Raw genomic sequence first — 15258 nt, 5'->3', positions numbered from 1 at the left:
CATCAGCATGCATACTACAAACAGCAGCAAACAAATCAGCTGAAAATTCAGAATCACACAATGCTGCATAAAAATAATACTGGAATTTTGGGCTTCAACATGGTCAAGCCCACCTTCACAACATCGAGGAGGAGCAGATTCGGAGTATCCGTGAGGAGAGAAGGAATGTTGACGGGATACCAGAAATGATGGATTATGTCGTAACTCGCGCTGATGTACACTGTGCAGTTGTGAAAATTCATAATTGGAAGGCGCCCGGGTTGACGGAGTACAGAACAATTGGTGTAAGCGCTTTCACAATACATAAGAGACTTTCAGGGCTTTATTAGGAAGGATTCTTAGGGACGCGGATTTAATGTCGAAATTTTTCATCGAGGGAATGAGATACCTGATTCTTGAAACAGATCCAGCAGAAGAAGACTCTGGCAAATGCCTCCCTATCACCTATCCCCCCTATGATGTATAACATATTAATGTCTTTCATTTGTGCCAAATCAACGAATACCTGCCTTGAAAGGTACAAAATTACAACGAAGGAGTAGACGGGCTGCAAGATGCGCAGAGAACTATTACAGCGTATATATTGTATAAAGGCTTTCGATTCTGTGCGTACTTCAAACATTATGTGATCTATGTGGTCACCCTTCTGACTCATCCATGGAATTTCCGCGACACTCCATGGATGAGTCAGAAGGGTGACCACATAGATCACATAATAAATCCCAGCACAATAATCAGAAGAGTGAATATCTCCAGATAAATAAATATTTCAGACGATGCACTTAGTGCTTTCTACTTTCGTCTTGCGTTGAACCCGCTTTCTGGTTTGCTGCAGTCAGCCAATAGACGTGCCGTTATGAAATCTCAGTTAAGCGAGTAAAAGTAAAGTAATGGACGTGAATACTTTTACGGTGCCGATAACTGCCTACAACTGTGGGATCTTGAAATGGAAGAGGACAAATCTGGAAGGGTTAAACAGACAAATGCGAGTAGAATTCACTTCGGAAAGCGCCCATCACCGGAGGAGTTCTACTGCTCGCTTTCATCTGTTAAGGGGAACAGCTGCAAAACCTCATGCTCTACTTTCTGTTATGGATATATTATTATGATCGAACTAACCTCACAGATAGAGCAGTGGAGTACCATTGATCTCCAACATGAAGAGGAAATATACAGTAAAGATCTACAACTACCAGGACTTGGGAAATGAAATCGGGGAGATTTGTGGTCAGTGTAGGGTGAAAGTGATGCCCATAATTATTGGTATACAAGGTGAAATACCCAACACTTTCAATGAAGGCCGTAGGCGTTCCTCCGAATTTAACTATCTCACCATGAAAAAGTCCATAATCCTGGATACGTGAGCATTGGATAGGAAGTATATGACTTCTGAGCTGGACCTCTGAAAGAACCTAACAGTCGAGGGCTCCCGGCGTCTGCTAGCGCAGCCATGCGATAATATTTCACCCAATATAAAATAGCATCCCATAGCAAAAGAAGACCACATAGTTTGTTTACGTCTGCGGGAGCAGTTTTCCAGCATTGGAGCTATGTAAAAGAAGAAAATAGCAATAATAGAAATTATTATTATTATACAATTTTCTGTCGTTAATTTTATTTTACTAGTTTTATTTTTTAATTTTATTGAAAATAAGGGGCAGCGTAAGGAAAATTTTGCAATCGATTCTCAGCTTTTGATATTTGTATTAGAAATATGATTACTAATTATTATTTTTTCATTATAATACTTTAATTTATTTAAATATGATTACACATTATATCTCAGCTCATTTAATTTACTAGTTTAACAGTCGAAAATGGTAATTTAGTCCTAGATTTTATGTAAGAAATCTTTTTGTAAATAATATGTTTAGAATGTTATAAGTTATATCTACTTTCTTTTGATTTTATAATATTTTGTAATAATTGTGATATTATGATCCCTCTCAAAAGTATGTATGTATGTATTGTATTTAAAATTTTGTTATACATCAAACAGTCAATGTTTCGGGATTTCTGGTCAACCGAAATAACAAAAGTTATTAAAGTATAGATTTTAATAATAAAATCTATAGATTGGGATATCAAATAAAAGCGTTTAAGTGATTTAGTACATCTATAAAAGTGGATAAATTCTCTTACAGGATATAGCGGATATTTCATCTGTGTAAGAGGATTTAATTTACAATCGGTTCGATAAAATATAATAGCAGAAAATTATAAAATAAAACATCTGATGTAGACATCCCATTACTTCCTTGTAGGTCTATTAAATTATATTTACACATTTTTTTTAAAATGAAAAATAATAAAATTTTATCTCATTAAAAACTTCTGATATTTTTCATATTTTTTTTTGTATATTCATCGTAAGTTTTTTTTTACAATGAGAGGTTAATAATTATTAAATTAAAAAAAAAAAAACTTTTTAAAAGGAGATGGAAGTCCGATTCGAACCGATGTGCCTTCCCCTAAGATCCAAATATTTCATTAATTAAAATTTTATTTGGCTATAACTTTGGATGGAACCAATGAAAATAAGTATCACTTAAGATATATCGTGGAAAATCTCTCAATAAGGGCTTATTACTGCAGTTAAGAAAAAGTCAAAAATCCAATTTTCTTTTGCATTTTGGGCTTTTTTGGACACTTTTGGTTCGGTTCAATCGATGCAATCAAAAGGGGTGCACAACTAGATGTTACAACAGTCCTAAACCCAAAATTTCAACATCCTACTGCTAATCGTTTTTGAGTTATGCGAGATACATACGTACGTACGTACAGATGTCAGGACGAAACTAGTCAAAATGGATTCAAGGATGGTCAAAATGGATATTTGTGTTGAAATGTGAAAACTGAAATTTTTCACGATCACAATACTTCCTTTACTTCGTACAAGGAAGTAAAAAAGTAACAATAATGCATATATAAAAAAGAATTAATAGCAACATATTAACAGAGAAAATTGAAGTAATTAAAGAAACAATTATTTAATAAAAACAATTAATTAAAATTAATATAAACCCAAATCCGAGAGTAAATTCAATTTTGATCAGTGAAAATAAAAGAAAAAAATTCAAAAAGTTTTAAGGAGAAAAAACTGTTCTTATAAAGAATATATATATATGTTTGCCTGCTGAATAATTTGAATATTTTTTTATTTATTTTCAGACAGTATAATGTTTAAAAAAATACATTAAAAAAAATTTTCTCTCACTGAAAACAGTGAAAATACACAGTGTATCACGAAATCTCCCTGAACTTTCATAACTTATTGTACTCACGAAAATAATAGAAAACTTACATCTGAACAGATCTCCTAAAATGCTTCGTTTGCGACTTATGGCTAGTGAAAGATTTCGCTTGGATTTCAGCTACCCCGATGAAATGAGGTCGTACTAAGATTTTTTAGGACGTTAATTAAGGAGCAAAATTAATGATTTTTTATGGTTTGTAACCTGATAAATCAAATAAAAATAGGTCCGAGAACCGTATATTCAGTCGTTTTTGAGAAATCTGGGATGAAAACCAATAAATTGGGGTCCAAAACCCTGCTTTTTATGTTTGACATACGATAACTTAAATACGTTAAATGGGTAATAAACACAAATTGTTTAAACAAAACTTACAGAAAATTTAATTCTAAACAAAATGGTTTATAAGTTGAAGACAACAAAGAAAAGTTCGAATTTTATTTAAAAACCATTTTTTTATTTTATTTTCTCATAGACCATTTTAAAAATTTGCTGGTTCCGGTGGACCCCCTGCAGCTACATTTCTACCATATTTCCAGTCGACGGAAAATGTGAAGATTAGATCTAACTATGAAAATTTGCGATACGGCTGAGTTCCACGAACAGCTTCCGAAAAAAGTGAGAATTAATTAGTTAATTTTTGATTGACTGTGCTGTGAGTGGATGTCAAAATAGTATAGTTGGCCGATCAAAAAAAATGATTCCATCCAACTTTACATTTTTGACTCTACTCACAGCACAAGAAAGCAATCGATTATCACTTATTTTTTTTAGAAAACTTCTCATTCAGAGTGGTAAAAAGCAAAAGAAAAATAGTATATTTTTTGCGTTGCATTTATTCAAATATGTAATCATTACGCTATTAATTATTATTGTTATCATATTGCAATGTAATATAATAAAATTGTCGTAATATAATTAAAATTAACATTAATAACGTAATGTCACTTCTACAATGACAATCACGAAATAGTTACAATTTTAATGGGAGGGATGTACTTGATGGATTGACAGCAAATTATCAATATTTGGCTTCAGTTTTGTTAGGGATAAGCGCAAATCTCCCCGTTCTGTGATATTGAATCCGCTCCTTTTTTTTTTTGATAAAAGGTTTGTAACTACACTAAAACTTTTTTCGACAAGATATGACGAGGGAAACGCTACCAAAAGCTTTCTCGCAATTCCCCACAGTCGAGGATATTTTTCTGGTATTTCTACCTGCAGCCAAAATGTTTGATACCCTCTTTTAAATTTCACCTTCATTAGTGCTAAGCTCGAGTAGCTCCTCTTGTAATATCACATTCTCCACTTCCGTTTCATCAAATGGATTTATGATCCATGGTGGTATTTCCATCGTCTGAATATCTTCAAATCTGATTTTGAAGTCATCATGCAGGGCAATTAAATGTTGAACGTATGTCTGAATATCCTCATCAAGGCATTCTAACTTTATATTAGTGAAGAATCAAACAAGTTCATGCAAGATTGCTAGCACACACACCACAAGTAGTATTTCGTTCCTTTGCACGTCTGAACAAGCGTTGCGGACGGCGGCGGCGCTTTGCAAGTCTCGACACGTTCGTTGTACTGAATATGGAATATGCAAGTTTTTACAAGTAACAGTCGCTGAGCTTCTCAAAACATTATCTACCTAGATTGATACGCAAAGTCAAGCCAACATTTTAATTCTTCACTATCGAAACCAGATGAATTTTTGTGGACCCCCGCTTACGAATTGTGAACCCCCATTTTTTTGTCACGCCTACGTAGACCCCCGTCGAGTCTCCCGTGGACCCCTGGGGGTCCACCTGGACCACTTTGGGAATCAATGCACTAGAACATAGTGCATTAGACGTACCAGTTTATAATAATTGTTTAAAAATTAACCCGCTATTTTCAGTACATTTCGTGGCACGCTTCTGTACTACTTTTATTGCTCCTTTTAGTTCTTTAGAATGTATTTCTTTTGTTTTGTATACAATATTTTTCACCTATCCCCAGATGCAAAAGTCTAGTGTTAGATCATGCAATCTTGGGGGTCTAGGAATGTAGACCTCCATGACCGATCCATTTCTCAAGTGAGTAGAAACGGCACGAGAGAAGCAGGGAGGCGCGCCATCGTGCTGGAAGTATACTTTACTTCTCAGCGCTAGAGAACATCTTCAAGGAGCTGCGGGAATTCTTCTTGAAGAAAGTGCATAAACATCAGAATTTAAGCGGCTAAGTAATCCAAACAAATGTCTGTGAAGAAGGCTGCATGACATATTTACGCTAAATCGGTGTTGAAAATTGCCTTCTACCGTTTCATGCGGATTTACATCCACTCATGTATGGTCATTGCGTAAGTTGTTGAGCCACTTCGAGTGAAATTTGTTTCGTCGATAAACAAAACATACTTGTAGAGTTGCCGATTTGTATTCCACTGCTTGCAGAACTCTAAACGAAGCGGACCAAACTGACTGCTTATGATAAGGAAAAATGCGGAACTCCGCATTTTTCTTATGCGGAACTCCTATCCGCTTAGAAAGACGTCGTGTACTGACGCCTGGACTGCGCTGAATTGCACCGATAATTCCATCAATAACTCGTGTTGGACAAATCATTCGTAGCTGGTAAGAGTACTAGGTAGTGAACCTGTTTCCCGCATTGAATATTCAAAATATTATTCAAAATATGTAAAAATACGTATTTTTATTCAATTTGAAAAACACTACAGTATAGCTTATTCGTTTTTAAATGAAATTATTTTTTTTTTTAGAATTAATCTCTTAGCTGTATTTTAAACCTATTTATCCTTTTTTGGTTGTACAATTTTATTGCCTATTTTATATCTCATTACTGTTATTTTTATAAAAATAAAGCATATTTTTAATTTTTAATTTTACGTTCTTGTACGAAGTAAAGGTTAATTTTTAATTTTTACTACCTTGTAGTACAGGAAGTATTGTGATCGCGAAAAATTTCGGTTTTCAGATTTTAACGGAAATATCCATTTTGACCATCCCTGAATCCATTTTGACTAGTTTCGGTTTTTATTTGTACGCACGTACGTATATATCTCGCACAACTCAAAAACGATTAGCCGTAGGATATTGAAATTTTGGAGTTAGGACTGCTGTAACATCTAGTTGTGCACCTACCCTTTTGATTGCAATCGACTGGATCAAAAGTGTTCAAAAACCCAAAATTATGGACTTTTTCTTAACTGTAGTAATTGAGAGCTTTTCAACGATATATCATAAGTTGTACTTATTTCCATTGGTTCAAAGTTATAACCAAATAAAAGTTTAATTAATGAAATATTTGGATCATACAAGGAGAAGGCAGATCGGTACGAATCCGACTTCATCTCCTTTTTTTTAATTTTTACATTATTCTTTTTAGATTTTTTGTGATAGAATAATTTAAATCATTAATATCTGTAAAAGAATTTAAGAACACTAAATAGAATATTGTGTAGGTTTTTCATGATTCTGTTTTTTTTTAAGAGTTGTTTGTATTTTTCTACGTTTTGTTCGATTGACGTTGCAATTAGTAACAATATAAAAACTTACAAATCGTTTAAAATTAGCTTCGCTTACTGGAAATTGAAATCCAGCAGCGTAATTGATTATGTTTCAATTAACTCACAGCTTTAGGTTACATTTAATTTATATGTTATAATTACAATTCCACAGGAAGTAATATTATTCCCAACAGCAAAAAATGCAGTAAATGAAATAATTTTTAAAAAAAACCGACATACGTATATATATATATATATTTTTTTTTTTATGAAGCCACTCGTTACGTTTCGATGAAAATTGTTTGTGGAGATAATAATCAATTTAAAACAATAAACGACGATTACCAAATAAAACCCTCCACGTTCAGTCAGTCTTTATTAAAGTTTTGTTGTAATTTAACAAAAATTGACTTACTTTATCCTACTACGGACAACTAATAAATTTATAAGTTTTAGTAATCCGCCATTTATTCCAGAAAGTGATAGTTTAAGCAAAATAACTTTTAATTACAATTTCTTAAAACCTCTTTAGGAAATAATTCAGCATTATAAATATTCCGGAAGTTATATTATAAATTAATATTTTATATTCAGGATATTAGTGTGACTGACACATACACGCGCGCGCGCGCACATGGATAATGTCCAGGGAGATGTTGGTCAAACTTAACGGACTGATTCATTGCTGAATCAGAATAAATACAAAATTTATATCTCGCTAAATTTTCTTCCACCCGTCTTAAGAACAGATCGAGATATTTTTATTTATTACACATTTACGTAAAACCAAATCAGTCTGAAATTTTATTTTTGAAAATTCAACAGTTGCGGCCATTTAAAATGTTTGAATTAATAATAGCTCCATAAATTTTAATTTTGTTAAAATATATTTTATTAAATACTAGAAAAAATGCGTGCCGGCCCGTCGCGGAAATATTAGATGGTTTATGTTTCATTACACATAATATTGTTAAATCTTTTTGCCAGTTGTAACTAAATAACGTTCATGAATTTAGTGTAGTAACAACAATAAAAACTTTTACAACGAAGAGCTTAAAAATCCTGAACATTTTTACTGTTTTTTGAGTTGAGTAAAGGAAGTATTGTGATTTTAAAAAATTTCGGTTTTCAGATTTCAATGGAATTGTTTATTTTGATTTTCCCAGAATCCATTTTGACCAGTTTCGGCGTGACATCTCTACGTACGTATATATCACGCATAACGCAAAAACGATTAGCCTTAGGAGGTTGAAATTTTGGATTTTAGAACTGTTATAACATCTAGTTATGCACCTATCCTTTTGATTGCAATCGACTGAACCGAAAGTTTCCAAAAAACCCCAAAATCCAAGAAAAAGTGGATGTTGGACTTTCTATTAACCGCAGTAATAAACCCTTGTTGAGAGATTTTCAACGATATATCATAAGTGGTACTTATTTTCATTGGTTCCACAGTTGAAATATTTGGATCTTACAAGGGGAAGGCACATCGGTTCGAATAAGACTTTTTTATTTTTTTATTTTTTAACTTAAATATATTTAAGTTTATTAAGTTAATTAAGTTAAGTTTATTTATTAATAATTATTAATTTCTTGTTGTAAAAAAAAAATACGATAAATTCAATAATAACAATAAGAAAAATATATGGAAAAATATCAGAAGTTATATAGAATGTTACATAGAATGAAGTTATAGAATGAAATAAAATTTGATTTACTTTTCATTTTAATAAAATGTGTATATGAATTTAATAGGCGTATAAGGAAGTCATGTGGTGTCCACATCAGATTTTTTATCCCCAACTCACAAATATAATTTTTGATAAATTGTTCGTATTAAAAAGTATAAATCGTTCATGCGATGCGCGCCGCCGCCCGGCGCACAAGCATTGGACCGCTCTGCGCCAATAGCAGCTAAAATAAAAATGAGAGCATATATTACAAACGAAACCACGCACCATCGTTTTCAATGAAAAATGAATTTTTTAGAATGTATGGATACCAATTAGCCGAAATCGAACCAAGAATCTTCTGGATGAAGGCGATTATGAAAGTTGTACAACTATAGATGCATATAAAACATTTTTATAAGTGAATAAATTTGGAAACATCACAAATATCATTTTTTTTACTACATACAAGTGATGAGGTCGAATTTATAAAATTAGTTTTGTTACATAGTTATATAAATTAATTTTTATTATTAAATTTGTTTGTCGTTTTTGACATTTATTTTCGACGAACAATATTGTTTTCTCTAATATAATTATCGATTCAGTTTCAAATTGCTTTCATTATTTAGGTCTCTTCACTTTCAGTTATATTTTTATTCATGAAACAAACTTCATTTTCGTTTAATATATTTTAATTTGATAACATCTGTCATTTCACTGTAAACGCACTACAGACATACGCAGACTGGACATTCATGTTTTTCAGTATATATATTTTTCATTTATTATTTTTGTAATAAATGTAGTGTCTGAAAATTTAAATTAAATTAAATTTCATATTGTTATAAATGTTTTAAACATTCTAAAATTAACCGCATTAATAACTATTTGTTGATTAGCATTTCGATACGATGGCTATTCCATTTTGAACTCATTTCTTCCATCCTCATAACTCTTGTTTATCATGCTGGTCTAGCAACTGCCCGATTGTTATTCAGAACATTATGCAAGTATATTAATAATTAGTGCAAATGAGAACAAGAGGTAATTTTTAGCTAGTTATGTTGTATCACTGATTCCAGATGTAAGTGATCTTCTTGTGATTTCGTTAATAAATTTAGAAAAGTAGCAATATGAATTTAACTCCTAAAAAAAGAAGCAACTCGATGAACATACTCGCATGACTCAAAGACAGATAGCAGCAGCAGAGTGTAACGTTAGTTTACGTGTAGTTAATAAGAAAGTTAGATAAAATCTTGAGACTGGTACAATTCACCAAGCGAAAAGTTAACTGCGGAAGAAAACGTAAAACTACCTTAAAAGATGATGTTATTTTTCGTAGAATAAGATAAATTAATCTTCGGAAAAATAGTTTCGAGTTACAAAAAGCCTTAGAATCAGGTGGTGTGAAAATTCAGGATTCTACTATAGCAGAAGACTTCTGGAAAGCGGTCGCAAGGCCTATAATAAAAAAATTTATTAAGGACGCCATGAAGAAAAGGCTTCTTTGGGCCAAAAAGTACAAAAAATGGAGTGCTGAGGCTTGGGAAAAAGTCACTTTCTTTGACAAGAGTCATTTTCTAGTTCAGGGCGTAGGCGAGTCACATGTGCGAAGAAGCGATGACGAGCGGATTTTGCCAAAATACATCAAACTATTGGAAAATAGGGTTCTACCAGAACTTCAAAAATTTGCAGATTTATTTGGAGTCGAAAACGCTGTTTTTCAACAAGATTTGGCTCCCTGACACTAATCAAAGAAAGTTAAACTTTTCATGTCTCAGAAAAAAAATTCAGTGTTTTAACTAGACCTGAACCCAATTCATTTGGGTTCAGATCTTTTCTCTTTCTTTATATTCATAATCTTCTCTTATCTTTTTATTCTTTCCTTGGTCTTAATGTTTTCTTACTCTTTATATTTATCATCTCTTAAACTGAACTGGTCTTAAAAAAGAAAAGACTTAAAAAAGTGGACTGCATTACCAAAGAGAAGATGTTTTGTGTTGTGATAAAGATGTGGTTTCACGATCAAGAAATTTAAGAAATATATAAAAAACTTATAGATTCAGTACCTAAAGGATTAAAATGGTTATTAAAGGCGAGGAGAACATTTTTAATACTAAAAAATACTCTAACACTGTACATTCTTTATATGAAATAAATTTGATTATTTTTGAAAATATCTCTTGTTTACATTAATTTGCACAATGTAGGATACAACTGCGTAAATCATTTTTCAAACGAGATGTAAACTGATCATTACATCTTTTTAGTGCTGCCTAGGCTTTATATAATAGAAAAAATGTCCATCGGAAAATCAAACCGATCTATAGACGATTTATTCATGAGACACATGAATTATTTATGGACAGTGAAATTTAATAAAAAATATAATCGAATAAGCGAATTAAGTAGCAACCCCGATTAAGTTGTGTTTTACACAAATTCTCTTTTTCTCAATAAGGAAACAATATAAAAAACTAAAAATTAAAAAACAGGATTCCAGAGAAATCCTACGTCGTTGTTACTTCTCAACCAGTTATGTTAAAACCTTTTAGAGAGTTAAAAAATTACTTTTATTATTAAAAAAAAATGAGAGAAGATATGACGGTTTTTTTCTAGGCGGAAAGATTGTAGTGATTTAGAAGTATTAATAATTTTTTTAACTATTTTTTTAGATCACATGTATCCATTGTTATTCATAAGCTATAAATGATGAATTTACTGTCTGATTCAAATAATATTTCAAAAGATTCAAAATAGCTTCTCATTAGCTTGAGGAGAGATGCAGATGTATACAATAGTGTAAAAATGCTATTTTATATAAATTTTGAAATTACTGAATCGAATCTTTAATTTTTAAAATAGTGAAATTAATTATATATGATTTTCATTTAAAATTTGAAGAGAAAAACTAATATTAAACTCGATTTTCGTTTACTGCTATCTTTTTATTTTTATAGAAAATTTTATTTTAGACCGTAAATTCGAAATTGAAAAAAAAATCCGCTTAAATAATAATACGATGGAAAGCATACTTTTTTTGCTATCCGTTAGCCTTTACAATCGGTACTTAGAGGACTACAAGTAAATTCGCGTATAGAATTCGTCTCCGGCGATACCCCTAATTAAAGCATACAAAGCTTCAACACCTCATATATAGGAAAAACATTTATACAAATCGTCCAAGTAAAGTTCAATAGTTAACAACACAGAAATAGAAATAAATTATAGGAAGAAAAAATAAAAACAATATTATAAATAAAACAAATATTCGTCGGTAAAAAAAAATAGCTATAATTCGTAGACTATCAAAGAGACGTTCGCTACAGTGACACAGTAATCCTGTGTTTTCCTCCTAGGTTTTCCCTCCTAGGTTCTTCAGGTCACTCTCCTCTGGTTACATCTCCCAGGTCCAGAATATGGAAACGTTTCAGTCGCTTGGTGTCATCGCTGTTGCCCAATAGATTTATTGCCAGATAATTTTCCTGTTTGTCTAACCTCTGTTTGTATTGCGAGTCGATCTTTAGTTCCTTGCACGAAGTAAAGGAAATATTGTGATCGCGAAAAATCTCGGTCTTTAAATTTCATCTACTTTTTTTCATTTTTTTTTAATTTTCTTCCTTGTACGAAGTAAATGGAAGTAATGGAAATATCCATTTTAACCATTCCATTTTAAATAGTTTCGGCGTGACATCTGTACGTATGTATCTCGCATAACTCAAAAACGATTAGGCGTAAGATGTTGAAATTTTGGATTTAGCACTGTTGTAACATCTAGTCGTGCACCCCCTTTTTGATTGCAATCGAAATTAAAATTAAACTTTTAATCATAAAATATTTGGATCTTAAAGGGAAGGCACTTCTGTTCGAATTAGACTTCATCTCCTTTTGTTTTTTTTTACTTTTTTAACTTTTTTTTTTAATTTAAATATACTGATATAATAATTATTAACCCGTGATTGTAAAAAACCTTTTACAATAAATAATATTTTAAAGATAAAAAAAAAAATAAACAAAAATTATAAATGAAATAAAATTTTATGTACTTTTAAAAATGTGTAAATATAATTTAATAGGTATTACATATGCGTATATGTAAGATTTTGTGAAAAATCTGATTATTTAATATTAATTGAAAATTATAATTTAGAATCGTATTATTTTTGGATTTTCTAGTTTGATTTCTGTTTAATTTTACTTAATTATTACGGATTTTTTGTTTAATTTTATCTACATTAAAGTTAACTACAGAATGATTGAAAAATAGACCCTCACCAGAACAACATATACACTGAGGCATACAGCCCGATCTTTAATAAATTGCAAAAAATTCTAATATTTCAGTTCATTACACCTCTGATATTGTCGAATAATATTCTCCCTAAGTCGCAGTTGATCATCATTTCGTTAATTTGTTTTTTGTTACCAATCATTTAATCGGTCTTTGGTTTGATATAATTCTTCTGATCTCATTTTCTGTACTCGTTCTCTAGATTTCAAATTTTTTCTCTCTCTTTATATTCATAATCTTCTCTTATCTTTTTATTCTTTCCTTGGTCTTAACGTTTTCTCTCTTTATATTTATCATCTTCTCTTAATTTTTTTTATTCTTCCTTTGTTCTTAAGATTTTTTCCACTTCATATTCATCTTGTCATTTTTCTGAGATTTATTTTTACATTTTATCTTTGTTTTTCCTGTATGATTGTTTCTTTTTCATTTTTGATTATTCACCAAATAATCCAATAATGAAAACTGAATATTTTACACCGTAAGGTCGAAATTAACATTTGTAACCGGTATACAGGAGTTCACTAAACGGAATAATTTAATGACTATTAACTTTTATTTATATGGTACACCGGACACATCTAACAATTTTGTTGATATGCAACTCACGAAGATACGAATAATACTGAGCTAGTAATACGAGTAATAAAGGGATGTTTACTGTATCCTAATATTTCATGTAAGCTTGTTGAATTAATAATTGTATAAATATTTGATGTTAATAAAAACTAATATTTCAGCAAAACAATTGGAGTATCGTATCTCACTTTCAAAAGAAATAAATTTAAATGAATTGCAGCAAAAAACGTGTATATGTAATTTAATAGTTGTAGAAGGAAGTCGTGTGGGGTCCACATCAGATTTTTTAAATCTAAGTAATCCTAGATAGTAGTGAATTTCTTTACTCCTAACAAACCACGGTCGTCTCTATTATGGTCCTCACTAATTCATTTTGGAATGTTTGAATTATCTCAATAATGGTGTTATATAGCTGGTCACTGTCACAATGAAGACTGATCATAAAATGACTACAAAATGGTCGATAAAACATGTTTTTGAATGAAATAAGGATAGCCGCCTATCTGGGAGAAATAAATAAAAAAAAAAAACTGCTTTTAAGTCTGGTGCCACAACGTAGGTAAAAGTTTAATTTTCTAACCGGTAATTATTCGTAGCCAAATTTTTTTGTTTTATCTAAATCATTTTATCTCTGGATATATATTAAATATAAAAATAAAGCAGTCTATTACAATTCTGTATGAATTGATTATTATTTACTGTCATAAATGAGAAACCTTGAAATCCATGTACCATGCGCAGGCTGTTATTAAAACCGTCGTTCCGGAAAAAATGTTGCGCGTGTTACATATATGAATAAGGTTATTAGTAATATCAGTCATATACAATTTTATTGAATTACATGACGTATCGTACAGAATTTATAATTGTGGACACACATTGCCACGGTTATTATACGAAATATTGAATAGTTTTTCTAATGATCGTAGTTTACAATAGTGCCTGGTACTATTGATTGCAATCTGAAGGCAAAAAAAAACAAAATACATAAACTTCCTACGCTACGTCTTTCCTTGTTTCATTTCTAAAACGATTTTTGCATTTTTGAAAAAAAGTTTTTTTTTAGCCTCCGGGACACCATTACGTATTACTTCAAAGAATGAAATGAAATGAGTGTCTTTGTAGAGTGAGAATGCGCCGTGCATGACCAGGATAAAAAAAATAATGAAAATGATTTACAATAGTTTTTTGTTAAATTTTACACGTATCATGTCAAGTCATGTATCATATGACCATTTTGCAACTTAAAAAAAAATTAAAATTGGATTCACGATGGCAGAGAGGAATTTCAGAATTCCTTTAAAATAGTACTTTATGTATACTTGTATATTACATCTGTTACTTTTACTTTTTAATTTAAGGCTCTACTTGTTACGAAATGCGATCATCAACAACAGACAACCACTGAATCAGGAAGACAAACATTAATTTTCACCATGCACCTTCCAAAAGAACCAAAGAAGCTGGCTGTCGCTTTAATTAAGGCACTCGAAAATCAATTTTGGTTAAATCACTATGAAGTTTTACTTCCTTTGAGTGCCTTAATAACCGAGAACCTTGAGAACGCGAAACAAAAACCGATCATTCAGGGATCGAAGATTCCAAGAAACTACACTGGATCTTACAATCAGAAGACGCTTGACCAAAATCTCCATGAAAAAGAAACGATTCTAAACAGCTCCAATTAAACTATAAATGCAATAATAAATTTTTTTTTTTTTTTTACCTACTCCACATCTTCTCTTACAGCCATCCCAATATCCCTGAAAAAAAAACCCTTAACTAACAGGAAAGCTGAATGCCCTACTCTAAGGTGAAGGTAGTGCGTAAAACAGTAAAGACAACCTTCTTATATGAAATAGTCATATCAGGGGACGTATCAAGCTGGGGAATGTCAAAAATAATATATTAAATAAATAAACATACAAAAAACAATATATTAACCTAATGAGGCACAAC

The sequence above is a fragment of the Lycorma delicatula genome, chromosome 7 (genome assembly GCF_047948215.1).
Source record: "Lycorma delicatula isolate Av1 chromosome 7, ASM4794821v1, whole genome shotgun sequence".
NCBI classification, from domain to species: Eukaryota; Metazoa; Arthropoda; class Insecta; order Hemiptera; family Fulgoridae; genus Lycorma; species Lycorma delicatula.
This window is presented reverse-complemented; position numbering follows the sequence as displayed.